The sequence below is a fragment of the Acinonyx jubatus genome, chromosome C2 (genome assembly GCF_027475565.1).
Source record: "Acinonyx jubatus isolate Ajub_Pintada_27869175 chromosome C2, VMU_Ajub_asm_v1.0, whole genome shotgun sequence".
Lineage (NCBI taxonomy): Eukaryota > Metazoa > Chordata > Mammalia > Carnivora > Felidae > Acinonyx > Acinonyx jubatus.
In genome coordinates, this window is record NC_069384.1 from 26,605,194 (window position 1) to 26,622,908 (window position 17,715).

At 35.6% G+C, this 17,715-nt stretch overlaps 1 long non-coding RNA gene across 1 annotated transcript in view; it reads right to left on the reverse strand.

Annotated features, from left to right (window-relative positions):
- Positions 1 to 4,400: 4,400 nt before the first annotated feature.
- Positions 4,401 to 17,715, reverse strand: part of LOC106973109 (uncharacterized) — a 159,152-nt gene continuing 145,837 nt past the window's right edge. The window contains exon 4 of the long non-coding RNA XR_008298134.1: positions 4,401 to 5,510. This is a non-coding gene — a long non-coding RNA (uncharacterized LOC106973109). The remainder of the gene's footprint in view (positions 5,511 to 17,715) is intronic.

Consider the following 17,715-nt stretch of genomic DNA (forward strand, 5'->3'; position numbering starts at 1 on the left):
CACTTCTTTGAAGAAGTTGAAAGGACTCCATGTTGTGGGAGGGTGGGGGGAGCAGGAAGAGAGACAGAAGTGAAGTGAACCGACTGTAGTGTAATCCTCCAACAAAAAATGTTGTCTCATGTAGAAACCTCCCCAAGGTTTACAAATGCATAGGCTGGGTTTCTAGTGTGATATATAACAGAGTAATAACTTAGCCACAGCTGGGTTGCCCTCTCCTCACTAAGAAGACGAAGTCTACTAGGAGAAAGACATTACAGTTTTGGATCCTACAGAACCAAATACTCCCACCGTCTAGTGTTTCAACACAATCCAACTCTCTTACTGAAGATGTTTGGAAACTGGAAAGAGAATCACAATGTAAGTCTACAATTTCTCAACATTCACTTATATGTATAGGAAAATAAATAGAAGGGTTTCAAGAAAGACCTACCAATTTGGATGTACAAAACATTGATGTTGACTCATGGCCTAGGGAAAGCTAATTCAATGGCAAGGAAAGATGATTCCACAGAATAGTCACTTGGTGCTCACAAATCATCAGACACCTACCAACAGAGAGGGAGAAACTTCTTAGAAAAAAGGAATGGTTAAATCCACCTGCATAAAAGAAGCCAAAATACCTTAAAAGACTAAGATGCAAAGTGGAAGTCACTATTCTTATTTCATTAACCTAACTGATATGCAGTCCATGATTATTCATACACTTTTTTAGGAATCAACTATTAAGGTAACAAACTTAAAATCACACTACTTATATGAACAATGAAAGATTTATGTCACCATATGAGAATTTTTCACTTTTAAATTCCCCATAAAACATGCATGAAATTAGCTGACTGATTATAAAAACAAAACTATTTAATCTTACATTCCCTTAATATCATTACCTTCAAGTTTCACCTGCTTTTAAACTTCCACAAGTAAAACATTACATACAAGTTAACAGTTCCGGATAGTAAGGCACTTCATCCGGTAAAGCTACATTTAACATAAGAGAGATTTGGGGAAAAGGCAATGAAAGTTGAAGCTAGCTCACTGAAAAACTAATGTGGATGATTTTATGACAATATGTCAATTTTTACATTGATTTTATTGAGACTTTTTACAAATGAAGATATATACATATATAATAAATATATGCATATGTGCTTCAGTGTGTATTTGACCACAAATCATCAGAAAACTAAGTATGGAGATGACAGATAATAATAGCACCTAAGTTTCTGCACACTAGACATGTATTTGCATAGCTACACGAAAAAGTCTATTTTTCAGATGCTTACAAATGCCCAGGATTTTTTAAAACTTCTCTATATTAGAAACTTCATTTTCCTTTTCCAAATACAGTTACTAAGAGATCAGTGGAATTTGAGTACCGAGTTAAATGTCTAGTAAGAAATTAAACAAAAGAATCCAAGTAATCAAAATGATGCCTGTGCTTGCTGCCTACGGAAATGTAGGCAGCACTGCATGTGTAAATGGCAAGAAAACTTGGGCGTTAGCTAACCCTTTACGTACTGTTTTCTCAAAACCTATCCAAATATGACAGCTTGTAAAACCATTTACATATTTATCAGGTGAATTCGACCAAACTTAGGCATGCCCTTTGGAAGAGAATGGAAGGCAGTATACACCTTTTCTGATTTCATTAGTAATTAACTTATACTATAATTCCCCTGTGATACTTATACCTCTTCTAGAGATTATTAATGTAGCCTAAAGCTTAAATGACTTAAGAATATCTCTATATACCTCTTCTTTAGCTTCTGGAACACTAAAGTGTTAAGGACTTTCATACGAAGAAAAATATTGATCCCATGAACCCTGCAATGAAATATAATCATATTTAGATTTGGCAAAATTCCAGAAGTGGCTGCCTTGATGGATCCTAAAAGCCCTAAAAAAAATGCCATTTTGGAAAATTGACATTTTCCTTACAGAGATTAAAAGTTAAATGCATGAGTATCACAATATTAACAGAGCAATACAAAAGAGACAGAAAAAAACTAATACTTCATTGGTCTTTGATAGATTTTAAACTGATAAGTTTAAAGTGAGTGATGATTTTTAAAAAAGGAACTTGAAGTTCATAGTAAATTAACAAGCAATCTGAGAAAAGAATAAGAATCAAGCGGAGGTTAGTATATTTATGTAAAACAGTGATTTGCTATTTCAAAATTAAAATGTGAAAATAAGCTGGTGTCAGAGAGGAGGTGATTCCTCATTTCCACCGCATTGAGCAAGCTCACATCGGCAGCAGACAGCTCTTAATATATGCGTCTGGCTCAGGCTGGTCTCCCAACCAGGAAGCCATCGAATTGTTAATATCACTGCTTTTTTTTTTTTTTTTTGTATGCAACACACATAATTTTCTCGTTCTTTGTTGTAGACCTCTCCTTTTATTTTAAGCTTAGTATGATCTGATTTTCCAAATCATATTTTATACCCCCCAAACAATATTATTCTGTGACAGCTTAGGTAGAAATGCAGAAAAAGTGGCATTCATCTATCCATATACAGCATAAAGTAGTTTTATATAAACAAAGTCACCCACTTATATCTCTACTCACCTTTATGGAGTAAGAGAAAAGCTTTATCAATGATGTTCTCAGAAAAGATAGTTTATATGCAGGAAGGTTGCATTGAGAGGGTTCAACGAATGCATGATGATTAGTAAAAAAGCAAGGTAAACATCACTGCACGCTAAATTCAGCTCTGGTATCTTTCTTCTATGGAACAGAAGTTAATATATAGTGCAGTTCATAGATATAATAACATAGAAAATATTGCATTTGAAATAGCTTATATCTGATATCACTATAGCCAATAAACAATCATCCCTTCTATTATTTTAGAAGTAAATTTATGAAACACCTTTTATGTCTTATTTATGATTGTGTTGAATGAGGTGTCTGTAAACATATACCTGTATGTGACATTGTTTTATATATGAGGTCATTCCTGATCGGATATATAAACATTGCTATTAAATATAATCAAGTCTCTATGCACTTGTAGATACATACACATAGAGTTCTTTGAATTGAGAAACTTGTGCTTTTAAAGCTGTCTAATTATAATGAAAACGTGGTTAAAACAAGTAAAAGATCAATACTACCAAAAATCTTCACTGTTTATATTACCTCCTTTCAGATGGAGTTTTAAAACCTATGTTTATACACACACATATACACACTTAAAATTTCAGAGGTTCTAGATAAATGAAATAGGTGATATAAATAAGGAATCTGAATAGGTACAGTGTGGACACATGCTTAAACATATTCTATGTGGCTTGTATAGATGAAGAATATGTTTATAATATTGTAGTATCAATTTTTCAGGAAATACAAGTCATGGGTGATTAGGATCCTGGGATATTTCAAACATGAGTAATTGTAACAAATCCAATGAAAAGGTGAACAAAGACTCCATACAGTGTTCTAAAGTACATTCATACATTTATTTTAACAATGCAGAAGATACATATAATTTATAGCACCCATGTAAAGCATTAAAGTTAAGAGAATGAAATCATTTTGGTTCTTCTATTATGGAAAGTCTGTCATCTCCATTTTGAATCTTAGTATCTGCAATATTATTGTAAAATCTGTAAAGGGGCTTAATATACTGATTCCACTTACAAGAAATAAGTATGTGATGTGGTAATGGCTAATAATGTTCAAATATGACATGGTAGTTATAGTTGGAATAGTTTATAAAACTGAAATTCTTAAAAAACGAAAACTATGCAGTTCAGATTCAGTTGACAGATGAATAGAGCAGTCTGACTTCATAGGTGGTGTTTACTGATTTATCTCACATAGGTTCATGATATATATACAAAGTAAAATGTAAAGACGAAAAGGTACCATATTTTTGCTAATTACTGATGACTCTTACAACCAGAGTATGCCTTATTAAAATATGGCATATAAAGTATTTCGTCTGGTTAAAAGACTAAGGAAAACTCTGGGAGTAAATACCAAGTATAAAATAGCATTCTCCTTAAATCAGTAGTAAAAACTAATAGGGTCAGTAAAGAAGATTGTAAATGATTTATTTCTAGGCCTCAAGCATGATTATAGCTATACATTACATATTCTGAGCCATAATTACATGGAGACATATAGGATTTATGTAAGTAGCTAATGTATATATTTCTATACATATGAAAGAAGTTTTAAATATAAACCACTCTCTTCCTTATTAACTAAGGAGGTATTCTCTTAGACTCTCTCAAAATACATTAAAAGAAGCATTTAAAAACACCTGTATTTTAACTTTGCTTCTCACATAGTTATCTTCTATTGCTTTCATATGGTCTTTATAATATAATACAAATGCTACTCAGTGCAACTCTATAATCACTTTTGAGTACAGTTTCTGAAAATAGTATATTTGGGGGTGGGTCATGATGAAAACATTGCTGATTATAAAGAAAAGCATTGTTCTTTTCTCCTAGGCAGAATCTATGTATGTTCTTTTGTTCTGGTGGTAACTGCAGACAATCAATAAGGTCCAAAGCTGCTGGTTCCCCTCCGCCTAGGTCCCAAGAGCCTGACTTGTGATGTTACTAAAATACCTCACAAGTTAGGGTCTCAGGGACTAGGAAAAGTCTGGTTTGATGCGGTAGAATTCTTCTTCCAGTAATAAGGCTAGCTTAGAAATTACAGTTGGGTTCAGTTAAACTTTTTCCTCTAAATACTAATTAAAATACATACGTAGAAATATATAGGATATATAAAAGTTAGGATTAGCTGAATATTCACGACGACCATTTATAGACTAATTCCAGACCTTAAAATAATGAAGAATATGAGAAACAATGCAGACAATGAATAGTTAAGAGTCATTCCATCAGATCCAAAGAAAGAGACTAAAAATGGGTTAAAATCTGTTTCTAGCAGATTTGTACAGAAACACCATAGCCTCTATTATATTAAAGAAGGATTATATGCCAGTTAATGGGACCCTAATTGAAATTCTGCTTCCCATTACACTTCTTTACAGTACAACTGTTAAGGTGGGCCAAGGACATATAACACTTTAAATCTGATTTAAATATATACTGTTGCAGCTAAGAATAAAACGAAAACTTTTTTTGCATGTCATAACTTAATACCTCTGAAGCTTGATTTTTCTCTTTGAATCTCCAAACTATTCAGACAGCAAATATTTCCATGCATACTCTGTAGCTATTTGAGCAATGCCACTTAATAAACATGTAACTTAAAATGCTGGCAACATGAGAAGAAAAAAAAAGATTCTATTTCTTAAATAATTGCATTATAAAGCTCAATACTTTTGAAAATACACAATCCCAATCCTGCATATTCACTGAATTTCCTCCGATCTTTTAGCCTTGTTTGTGGTTCAAGAACAGAATTGGTACTTTAGGAATTATCCAAGGTTTAGTAGCATAAAACGCAGTGTATAACAATCGGACCAGCCATAACATAAAAGTCCTGGCCACAGAAGTGGAATCTGGTTCTTCTGAAGTGGTTGATCTTAAAAGGGAAAAGAGGAGGAAAAAAAATGGAAAGAATTAGAATGTTTTCCTGTAGAACAGGTGAATCATCCATTTCCAAGTAAGCTGCAAGGAAAGCTGAACAAAATATTTGCTAACTGGCCCCCCTCCTCCACCCTAGTACCACACCCCTTTCCAAACCACCACCCCCCACCCCCTGTCCAGATCTTTACTTTGCCTTGCAAGACTTTAAATATTCTGCTCCATGATGTAATGCATCATTATATAAGATCTCTTTCTGTTTATCATTTGATTTTCCATACTGAATCCGTTATGGCTTAAAATAGTAAATAGTTAAAAAATAAAATAAAAAAGCAGCACTCACAAAAAGCAAAAAATAAAACAGTCCTTAGATATAAGTCCATGCTTTTCCTTAAAACTGAATATGGCTTTACAATTTTTGACCATAGCATTCAACCAATTATTAGAATGAAAAATCTCACCCCTCCATAAATATGACATTAACATAATTATACCACCCCCATCACGGAGACCCATCCTCCTTAGGGAATACATCTGATGCTCCAAAGATGGAAATCAGTCAGATTTTAGTTGCTCTCCAACGTACCTTTGCTTCTCACTGACTGACTGGCTTTTACCCTCCACGCACTCACACGCCACCCCCTCCCCTCGGCTAGACACGGATGCCCGAGCGAGCACGCGCGCGCACAGGCATACAGACACCCAGCGAGAGGCGAGGCAAAGCATCTGATGCTGACTCAGAGCGCTTCTGTGTGCAGGGGGTGGCGGCGGCTGGTATTTTCACTGCGCTCATCATTAACATTAACTCACAGTCTAGCATCCACCCTCTCCCAGACCTGCGGGACTGCAGCATTTGCATGACGCTGTCACTCTAGCCTTTGCAGGTCAGATGATAGGGGGGGAAATAAAGAAAAGAAAGAAAGAAAAGGAGTGAAAAGAAAAAGCCCCAAGACTCTCATAAAGAAATGCCTTCATTTCTTCCAGGGGCTCCTTATGTTTCTACCTTTCTACTTCCTCTGTGGCTATGTCTCAGTTGTTTGACATCTTTCCGGAAGAAAATGTCCTGTGCTTCAATGAGCCAGTAGTCAGTTGGTCCTCCCCTCCCCTCACACTCGGATCCCCACCCCTTCTCCCCTCTAATCAATAAGACAGATCTCCAAATGCAGTTGTGGACACAGGCTCCGACACAGTCTCATCCTGGATCCACTACCTCAGAAAACAGGCAGCCAGGCTCACACGTGATAGAGAGATAACGCCAGCAATTCTTTAACAGTCCTAGACTTCATTCTATGCCTTCTTTTTCGGCGCCCCCCCCCCCCCCACCGGCTGAAGAAAGAGCAAAAGGAGTCTTCCCACTTCTATATGAAGCCCCCAAAGAGCCCAAGGGACACATGAGTGAGACCCATCTGCATAGATCAATCATTTCTATTTAATAATGAACAAAACTACAATTTTAATAAAAATAATTGCTTAATATTTTTATTAGCTGTGCTCTCAGTTCGCAGGAATTATAAGATCTGCCAGGATCTGAGTCATCAATATGATTTAAACTGTGTTGAAATCCTAATTTGCTGCAATAAAACCAACCAACGAGATATTGGTATATTTTTTATTTTTATTTGATTTAAGAACTTATAAAAATAATAACAAATAGCGGTGTGGTGGTGAATGTGTAAAAGTTTTTAGGATTAAAAAACGCTTGCAGGCTGTAACTATTAGAGATTGAATATATGCTTACATAAAATATGGATTTGTGTACATATATGAAAACCGTCTACTATATACGTTGTTACAAAAGGGTCTAAAATATTTGGCTGAACACAGCTCTATTTATGCTACAGTGTTTCACAACATGAAAGACGGTATGTAAGTATTTATCCAGTTCCTTTGTTCTTCGGTGGTTCTTTTTAATGACAGAATGTGGTAAACTGCCTACCTTTCCTTTCTACATGCGCACTATTTCTGAATTACTTGCCAGACAGAACTAGCCATCGATGACTCTGCAGCATACAAGAATTACATACAAAGGAAAGTACAGCCATTCACAAGCCAACGGTAATGCTGTCTGGTGCTGTAGAAATTTCAGTTTACTCACACAGACAGATCCCAGCATGCACTGCAGCACTGCAGGACCAACTAAGGTAGCAGTTTGGCAACAGATCTGTGGCAACAAGCGCGAAGCACAACCATTTGCAGAGGTTCCAAAGAAAACATCACACAACCCATAAAGAGAAAGAAGCCTCTGAAGCAGGAGATGTGTGTCTGAAATCAGCTTCGACAGGCTCCTGATTTGAAAGAAAAAAGAAAAGAAAAGAAAAAAAGAAAAACTTAAGTGCAAAAACAAAACAAAACAAAAGAAAACAAAAAAACACAAATGAAAGAAGGGGGCACCCAAAGAAAACATGGAATTAAGTACACACTCTCATGAGAGAGAGAAAGGCAGGAAGGAAAAGCATAAGAAAAGGAGAAAGAAAAGGAAATGGAGAAATAGGAAGAGGGAGGGGAATGATGAAGGAGGGGAAGAAAGGAACAGGAAGTAAAGAGCAAAGAATCACCGAGCACTGAAGCAACAAATAACATATGAAATTAGATTTCAGAAACTCAAGATTCAGGAATTGTGTTCAAGTTCAGAATTTAATGAAAAACTGTAACAGAAATTAATGCGTGTACAGCAGAGCTTAAAATACTTATTGTCAGTAACAGAGATGCCTGCTGACTTCTTCCTTCCTGTTCTACCTGTATTAAACTGGTCATCTCTTAAGGTCTGTTTGCTCAAACCCATCTTTTTTTCTTTTTTTCAAGCTCTTTAGCATCTTTGTCCTTTATGCTATTTTTTTTTCTAGACTGTGCCCACAATACTCTGGATAAATTAATGCCATGACCTCGCTATGGCTATCAGACGTAAAATGTCGACTATTTTAATAATTGAACATGCGCTTACAGCAAACTGCCTACTGATATCTTAGCTCCGTGCACTGTCTGCAAGAGCACCTCATTCCCAGCTCTGTGAATCAGAAACAACAGATGCAAATACAACTTTTTCCCCCCAAAATCTATGTCATCTCTTTCTCTTACATTCATAGACAGACACGCACAACACTCAACTTTACAGAAGGCATAAAAGCACTTACTAAGGAGGTTAGAAAATCAAGAGGAATAAAGGTTTGATGAAAAATAATGATTATGACTGAATGGCCATGCATTTAAAATATTTATATCCAAACAGGAGTTAGCCAGTTTCAAGTGTCCAGGCTTCTGTCAAGACCACCATTAGGGCCAATGGGAATGCAGACTTGATTAAATCAATATTTGTTTGAAAGAGGATGTTGTAATCAATCAGTTCAATTGTTGCTGTCATAGATATGGGTTTAAGGTCTCTTCTGATTCTAATTTCTCATCACCAGTAATAAAACATCCCTAAATGAGGCTTTGACTATGGCTAAACTATTTACAAGGTAAAAATTTTACTATTTTATACTTCATTTAAGCAATGCAATGCAAGTATGGTCTTGCTAGATTAATTATTTTTACATGTTATTTGAGTTTTGCTCTGTTTCTTAAAAAAATAACCAAGATAGATCTGGATGTATATCAAATGAAATATTCAGTTAGAGGAAGCAATAACTACTGTGAAATACTTCAATATAACCTGTCCTCCACCTTACTGACAAGGCAGGGATATTTTATTTCTTACAGAGGTCATTTGAAATCAGGGTTATTATGGGAATCATATTTAAAAATATTGGTGGGGCTTGGGGTAAGAGATGAAAAACAAAGATCTGATTCAAACTCTGATTCAAAAGTCTGCATGGATATGCAGAATATATTGCTTTTTGCTAGTTGTATAATATTTTCATTGTTTTACTTAACCTATACTCTTCTAAAAAGGTCCGACCTTTTTAGAAGAGTGTAGCTGTTTTTAAAAATGTGAACGTAAGGGAAGGGAAACAAAAATAATATAAAAACAGGGAGGGGGACAAAACATAAGAGATTCTTAAATATGGAGAACAAACAGAGGGTTACTGGAGGGGTTGTGGGAGGGGTATGGGCTAAATGGGGAGAGGGCATTAAAGAATCTACTCCTGAAATCATTGTTGCACTATATGCTAACTAATTTGGATGTAAATAAAAAAATAAATAAATAAAAAAATGTGGCTATTTAAAAAAATTTTTAACGTTTGTTTATTTTTGAGAGAGAGGGAGAGAGAGAGAGAGAGAGAGAGAGAGAGAAAGAGAGAGAGAATGAGTGGGGAAGGGGAAGAGAGAGAGAGGGAGACACAGAATCTGGAGCAGGCTCCAGGTTCTGAGTTGTCAGCACAGAGCTCAATGAGGGGTACGAACCACAAGATCATAACCTGAGTGGAACTCAGATGCTTAAACAACTGAGCCACTCAGGCACACCCACATGTACCTATTAAATTAAAATTAAGTAAAAGTAAAATTTCAGTTGCCTTAACCATATTTCAATGTATAATAACACACATGGCCGGTGGTTACCATCTTGGACAATGCAGCTATAGAATATTTCCACCCTTGCAGAAAGTTTTATTGGATGGGCTGACTTAAACTGTCTTTGTGAAAAGTTTATACATAACTGATCATTGGGTCCCACTACTTTCTTTTGAGTCTATTTTTTTTTTTAATTTTTTAACGTTTATTCATTTTTTGAAAGGGGGAGAGTATAGGCAGGGGAGGGGCAGAGAAAGAGGGAGACAAAGGATTCCAAGCGGGCTCTGAGCTGACAGCAGAAAGCTCAATGCAGGGCTTGAACCCACGAACCACGAGATCATGACCTGAGCCAAAGGCAGAGGCTTAACCGACTGAGCCATCCAGGCACCCCCTTTCCAGTCTATTTTTGGAGAATGAATCTATACTGATCTACTTAAGCATCTAAATTTCTTCTAACTGAAGAACATCTAGTGCTTTTGTTTACTAATAGTTTTGAAATATGCAAGATTAATTGCGGGGAGGGGTTTTCTTGCAAATGACTCTAAGGTAGTTGGTAACAAAACCATTAGAAGACACACACAAAACACTCAAGCTGAAGCCTCTGAATAAATCTGACAGATGCTGATTTGTCTAACCTTTCCCGATATGAGAACCATGCTCTTTCTTTGTGTCAAACAACATATCTTACATATTTCTGTTTTCAATAAAGAAGGGATATAATAGTAGTAACAAAAATCCAGAGAAAAAGTAATTTTTAAAAATCCTAATCATATAAGGAAGGAATAGCAGTTAAGAGCAGCAACAACTATGGTTAGAGTTTATATTTTTTTAAGAGAAAACAAATAGTAATTAAAGTGTAGGGGAGACAGGAATCAGATGCCAATACACAATGTTGATCTGGTTGGGAATTTTCTACTGAATAAAACACCGACAAAAACAAACAAACACAAAACTGGCGTGTGTGCGTGCGTGTGTGCAGACCTAGTTTAGGTAATTTTGAGTTACCAATCAGATTCTAGAACTAATTATCCAAAACAAAATGAAAATATAGTAAAATACAAATGTATATGAATTACTACTCTAAAAATGTTATGGTGAGGGATATAGCTAGTTTTTAACCAGGAAAAAAAAAATCTGACCTACATTTTCCTTTCAAAGTTTAGTATTTGGACTACTAGAGGATGATTCAGTGCTTAACTCAGACACTTTTGACTGGGATGCGAAAGGTTTATTTGTCAACCTGGAATTATTTTTTTTAACTCTCTTTTGATAAGCACAGAGCATTACAACTGACATGGAAAAATAATCACACAGATTTCCTTTCAGGGGTGATCCTTTAGTTGCTGGTACATGAAATCTAATGTTCATTCTTCTAGTGAAGAAATGTATGATGGTAACTCTCTGTGGTAATCTCTCTCCCTCTCTCTTTCTTTCCCTCTTCCTTTCCCTGCCTCTGCTTCCCTCAAGTGAGCAACCCCTTGCGGATCCAGCCTGTCATCAATATCCACAAGGGGACCCCATTCAAAGCCACACCAGTGAGACGAGACTTGAGGAAAGCTTGTCTGAGACGGGGTAATTAGAGCAAGAACATGAACTTGAGGGAGGCCTTGAAGGGAAAGTGGCAGTAATAGCCACTGTTGTACAGCCACACACAGGAAGGACCAAATAGAAATAGGTCTTGAGGATGCTGGTGGAGTATCCGTCTTTCATGAAAAAGGCAGAAAAAAAAGAAAAACAGGTATGACAATGAGAGGCAATTTGGATACCATGAAAAAATGATGCCATATCAAATTATATGTAAATCTGGAAGAGTATTTTTCAATAGTTAGCAGGATACATACCAATAATAAAACAACGTTTCTGCTGTGTTGATGTGTTTCCTAGCAGGTGAAAGAGAACAGAATTAATCCTGGCTTTTTAAGATGGGACATGAGTAGAAAGGATTTAAATGGTATCAAATGACTTCAGAATTACTGTCCTCTTTAGAGCTTGAACATTATGGCAAAGAAGCAATAATAGTTTATGTTTAAGCTAACGTTACTCTAAAAAAGTACTGTTTTCCTTATGTTCTACACACAACACTTTGAAACAGAGTTGGGAAATGGGAAGGGAACTGATCTATGAGTCAGAAAACTGGGTCTAGTGCCAACTTAGTAAATAATAAAGTTTATGGTCGCAGATAAGTCACTTAACTCTCAGAACCCTAGTTCCTGTATCTTTAAAATTAGGAGGGATACTAGGTTAATCACCAAGGCCTAATTCAGCTCTAAAATATTGTGCAATGGAAGGGGAGTAAAATTGGAAACACATGTCAGTCATTACTACTTACTATTTAGATATTTGCATACATAATTATCTGATTTGATTTTCATAGTACTGTTTGTAGCATCTATCTCTAGAAAGATCAATGACACATCTTCTTTATGTCCCAGTGATATCTCACCTAACAACTAAGTCTCAAAAATGTATCATTTGAGGCACTTGGGTGGCTCAGTCGGTTAAGCACGCAAGCCTTGACTTCGACTCAGGTCAGCTACGACGGTTGGACTCAAGCCCCATATTAGGCTCTGCACTGACAGAGTGGAGCCTGCTTGGGATTCTCTCTCTCCCTCTCTCTCCCTGTCTCAAATAAATAAATAAATAAATAAATAAATAAATAAATAAATAAATTTAAAAAATGTATCATTTCATATTAGCTGCATAATATGCTAATGTTAAAATGTTGCATTAGATATTTTATGTGGTTTACCCTATTTAAATTTAAATTTTTATTTATTTGAAAAAATATATAAAATATTCTCATTTTAGAACTAGGGAGGTAGCAATTTTCTAAGATTTAGAAAAATGTGTACATACTGTTATGGTACATGCACTAGGGAGAAGAAGTCATAGTTTCCTTGGATAACTCATTTTTAAAAATTAACCTATATAGATAAAAAATGTTTTTGATTAATGGATCAAATAGACATATTTCAGCTTTAATAATGCATTCAACATGTTAGGCTAAAACACGTCAGTTTATAAAACTTCCTTCAGTAGATTTTAGAAGTTTTAAGTAAAAAAATCAGGGGCACCTGAGTGGCTCAGTTTGCTAAGCATCTGACTTCAGCTCAGGTGGTGATCTTGCAGTTCCTGGGTTCGAGCCCTGTGTCAGGCTCTGTGCTGACAGCTCAGAGCCTGGAGCTTGCTTCAGAATCTGTGTCTTTCTCTCTGCCCCTGCTCTGCTCATGCTCTCTCTCTCTCTCAAAAATAAATAAAAATTCTTTTAAAAAATCAGAAACTCAGGTGAATCATAGGTTTAAAACTCTGTCAACTATCAAAAACTTTTAAGACATCTTTTTGTCTTTTCAAAGTGCACATTGTGAATGCTGCTTAATTTGGGTGGAATAAACTTATTAATGGATAATTATTATTCTGATTGCTCATAATTATTCATATTCTATATTTTTTAGAGTTTCCCTTAATATGAAAAAAAATGCTGATTTCATATGGTTTGTTTCATCATAAAGAAAAAGTCTTTATCTATTGATCATAATAGGTAAAATAGAGCAATAATGATTAAAAATGTATTTTGTTTATACTTTTATTTCTTTTCTTAATTTTTTTCTATTAAAATAATGTATATTTTTGAAACCCATTATCATTTAATCATACATATTCTTTTCAAGACTGAATTTTCACTTTGTTATTTATATGCTCAATGACAAAAATTGTTTCTGGATTAATATATTTTTAGAAGTATAAATACTGTGAGACAAATTTAACTTTTCAAAACCTATTCTTTCATGAAGAATGCCACTATGCTATACCCTCAAATGTTATTACATAGGTTTTCCACAGAAGTTGAAGAAGGTTCCACTACCTGAGAGCAGAGGAAAATGCTTCTAGGCATGATGAACCCCATTTAAATATTTCTGAACAGTGAAGGTTCAAGTGTATCCTGCATTCCCATGCTTTGTTCCCATTCTTTCCAATCAATTGTATTGATTTGTTAAGGGTTGAGGGTACACTTTCATTGATCAAGGAAATAGCCTGACACAGCAAAACCGTCTGACAAGTCAAGGCAGATCAATCCCACCTTTGCTTCTTTTTGGATACTTTATGGTTATTCATTCTGCATCACCCAAATTCCATAAGATATATCTTAGCCTAAGAAAGGAAATGGAGAAACTTAACAGAAGACCATGGGGGAGGGGAAGGAAAAAAAAAGTTAGAGAGGGAGGGAGCCAAACCATAGGAGACTCTTAAAAACTGAGAACTATCTGAGGGTTGATGGATGGGTTGAGGGAAGGAGGGGAGGGTGGGTGATGGGCATTGAGGAGAGCACCTGTTGGGATGAGCACTGGGTGTTGTACGAAACCATTTTGACAATAAATTTCATATTAAAAAAAAAGAAAGGAAATGGAGAAAGAATCACCTATTGTCTTGGGTAAAAAATAATACATTTCTGGATATTCCCCACACTGAATTGCTTTTGAACTTGGTGGGCATTATATCACCTGATCAAGTGCTTGGCTTCATCTTCTAGTTCATGCGAAAATTCTGTCCCTTTTCAGGATTTTACAAAGTATTAGGGAAAATTTTTTTCTTAAAAATGTTGAATTCATTTAGAAAACCAGTGTCTGTTTGAAAACATATCATTGTAGCCTTCTTTTCCAGAGCCATCTACCCATTCATTTTTTTTACTGCCTTGGTGCAACCGGCTGAGCTGCAAATAGTCCACTGGTCCTGACAGCTTCTTTGTCACTTCAAGAAACTGGAGGACCCACTTTAAGTTGCCTTGGAAAATAAGTTAAAAAAAAAAGCCTTTATACAGGGGCGCCTGGGTGGCTCAGTCGGTTAAGCATCAGACTCTTTATTTCAGCTCACATAATGATCTCGCAGTTCATGGGATCAAGCCCCGCTTTGGGCTCTGGGCTGACAGTGCAGAGCCTGCTTGGGATTCTCTCTCTGCCCCTACCCCACTATCACTCCCTCTCTCAAAATAAATAAGCAAACTTAAAAACAAACCTTCAAACAGTGTTATATTGGCATATTAATACACTTAGGAGGGTATTTTGTAAGACACTGTACTCTAAACCTCCAGGAGTTACTAGTACTTTGATTTTCACTGTCCTGAAAAGTTACATGCTATTTAATATCCTTCCTACCCTGTAAATTCTACTTTGGTAACAAAGTAACTATTTACAAAAATTCAAAACCCTCCTAGCCCAAATGGCCCACAGGCCTGTCAACTTTTTTGCAGTCATGCTTGATTATATTTCTTTATTTAGCAATTTAATTAATTTATTTTCTCTTATGTGCCACAAGCCATAACCCATTAAGGAAAAGGGTTAGAGTTTATGTTTAGATACTTTGCCATTATAGAACTTTGAATTTAGGAGAAACATATTTCCATTCCTGTGCTGGAAAAAGACATGTTTTAAAGTACACATTAAACAAAAAAGAACAACTTTTCCATTACTAACTGCAGTAGGACAGAAAACTTACTGGTTCTCTTAAATACTACTAAACCTTTAAAACATTTGCTAGATGACAGCATTATAGAAAAAAATAGTTTCTTTAGCAAAGAATTGAAGCTGAATATGCAACATTTCTTAGGAGCATTGAATAAGTCTATTTGTCCAGCTTACTTTGCAAAGATTGCGTAGAAAACAGCACCATAAACACTTTCAGTCCCCACACAAGGGCTAAACAAAGAGTCCTCTTTCTAGCCATCTAATCGGGTAATTTATTTTTTCAACCATCGCATAAATCGAAACACAGCTGTAACCAATGACTTGCAGATCCAGTTCCCAGCCAGCTGGAATCAGTTCTGCTGAAACAGCAAGATTTTTACATTGTTCACTTCTGTACATCTGGAGAAATCATTGAGGTTCAAAGGTGACCAGAAAAGCTCTTTAAATAAATTCAACCGACACTGAAGATTTGCCTAAGGATCTACAGACTCCAGATTCACTTTTACAAAACGTTCGTTTCATGAAATTAATTCTTATAAAGGCTGTTTGCATCCTCATCTGTATAGACTTTATGAGTTGCTAATTGAATTACGCACTTAAATGCCTGTTTCTTTCAAACAACTTGCTTAGGGTGCTTCCAAACTTTTCATAAGAGTTGTAGCTATTTAAAGATGGTTACATTAAAACATTATGTTACATGCAGAAACATGGACTACACAGACCTGGAACAAAAGCAGATACCAGAAATGTACCTACTCATATCTCAAGTTTAATCTTGTTTAGCTAATATAATCCTCTATTTAGATAAAAATAAAGGAGAAACACTATCCGAAAGAAAGCAGAGCAGGAACACCCCCATCAAGCCAGGCAGGAAAATCCCTAAGGAGCCAGAGTCCTGGGAGAGACAAACCTCGATTAGGAATGTTCCACATGAGGTATTCCAGGGAGGTGATTCTGGCATAGAAAAGAAACCCAAGAGTAGCAGATACTTGTGCTCCGTCCTGGAAGCGTATATGCGCACCCAGGGCAGAAGCTGACATTCCCAAAACAAAAACTGATGCAGCCAACCCTTGATGTAAAGAGCCTTCTACAAAAGTTGGATAAACTAAGAGCAAATAAAAATCCAGAAGAATAAATGTAGCTTGGCATTTAAATTGCACACAATATATCGATTCAAATGCATCATTTTCTTCACTAAAGCCATCACAAAGATAATTCATCTTGGGAAAACGAATGTATAGGTCTGCCAAACTTCTCAGTAGTTTTTCTTGTGTTAAAAAAAAAAAAAAGTACACAAACTAAGCACCAATACATTTTGTTCTTCCTTCTCTGGTTAAGTCTATATACAAGTAAACAAGTTATTTTCCTTAGCCGTCTTATGCAAATGTGTGGCTATTTCAATTACAGTGGAGGAAGAGTCAGTAACTTTCTTATGAATTATATCTCTAAAAAAATAAATATAAGTGAAAAAACAAATAGTACTAAAGTATACTTTTAGTTTTTACTGAATGACAGATGGTGTTCTCATAGTAAGGAGCAATTCCCCATTAGATGTTGAATTCACATAAAGGTGTATATAAGTTCATTCACTTGGTGAACATATGCCTGATTTTTATGTGTCACTGTACACAAAGGCTATAGAAAAATAGTCTGGAACAGTTAGAAATGTGATTTAATAAATAATACAATATTCAGTGTCATGAGGATTACATTTATGATTTTAAGAATTTCGGAATCAGAGAAAATCGAATCTAACCAAAAGGCAGGAGATCTGCCCTCTTGTCCTCTACTGGTTATTGACTGGCCGTGGCACCTCGAGGAAGGCATGTAACTGTATAGATCCCTGTAAAATAAACATCTAATGTCCCTTTCAGCTCAAATGCCCACATTCTTATAGGTAATTTTTGAAATCCCAATATATGTCTGTTTCTCCTATTGCTCCTGAAATGTAAAATCCTAGATTTTCTTTTTTAATTTCATCACTTTGGGGATGAACACTATTAAAAAACAACAACAACAATTATCTGTCCCTTTTTAGATATCGACCACTAAATCTAGAAATAACCAGAATCGACTACATCATATTCTTGATGAGTAGAGGGAAAGTTAACTTTATGGGAAAAAATTCTTTAATGGACATAGCTTAATTTTATGAATACATCATTAAAAATTAAGCAACCGGTTAAATTTCTCATTGTTTTAAAATAGGTCTAAAATTAGGCAACTCCCACACTCTGTTCCCTACTGCAATATTAAAGCAGGCTTCATAAGGAAATTCACATGACTGAAGTTTCC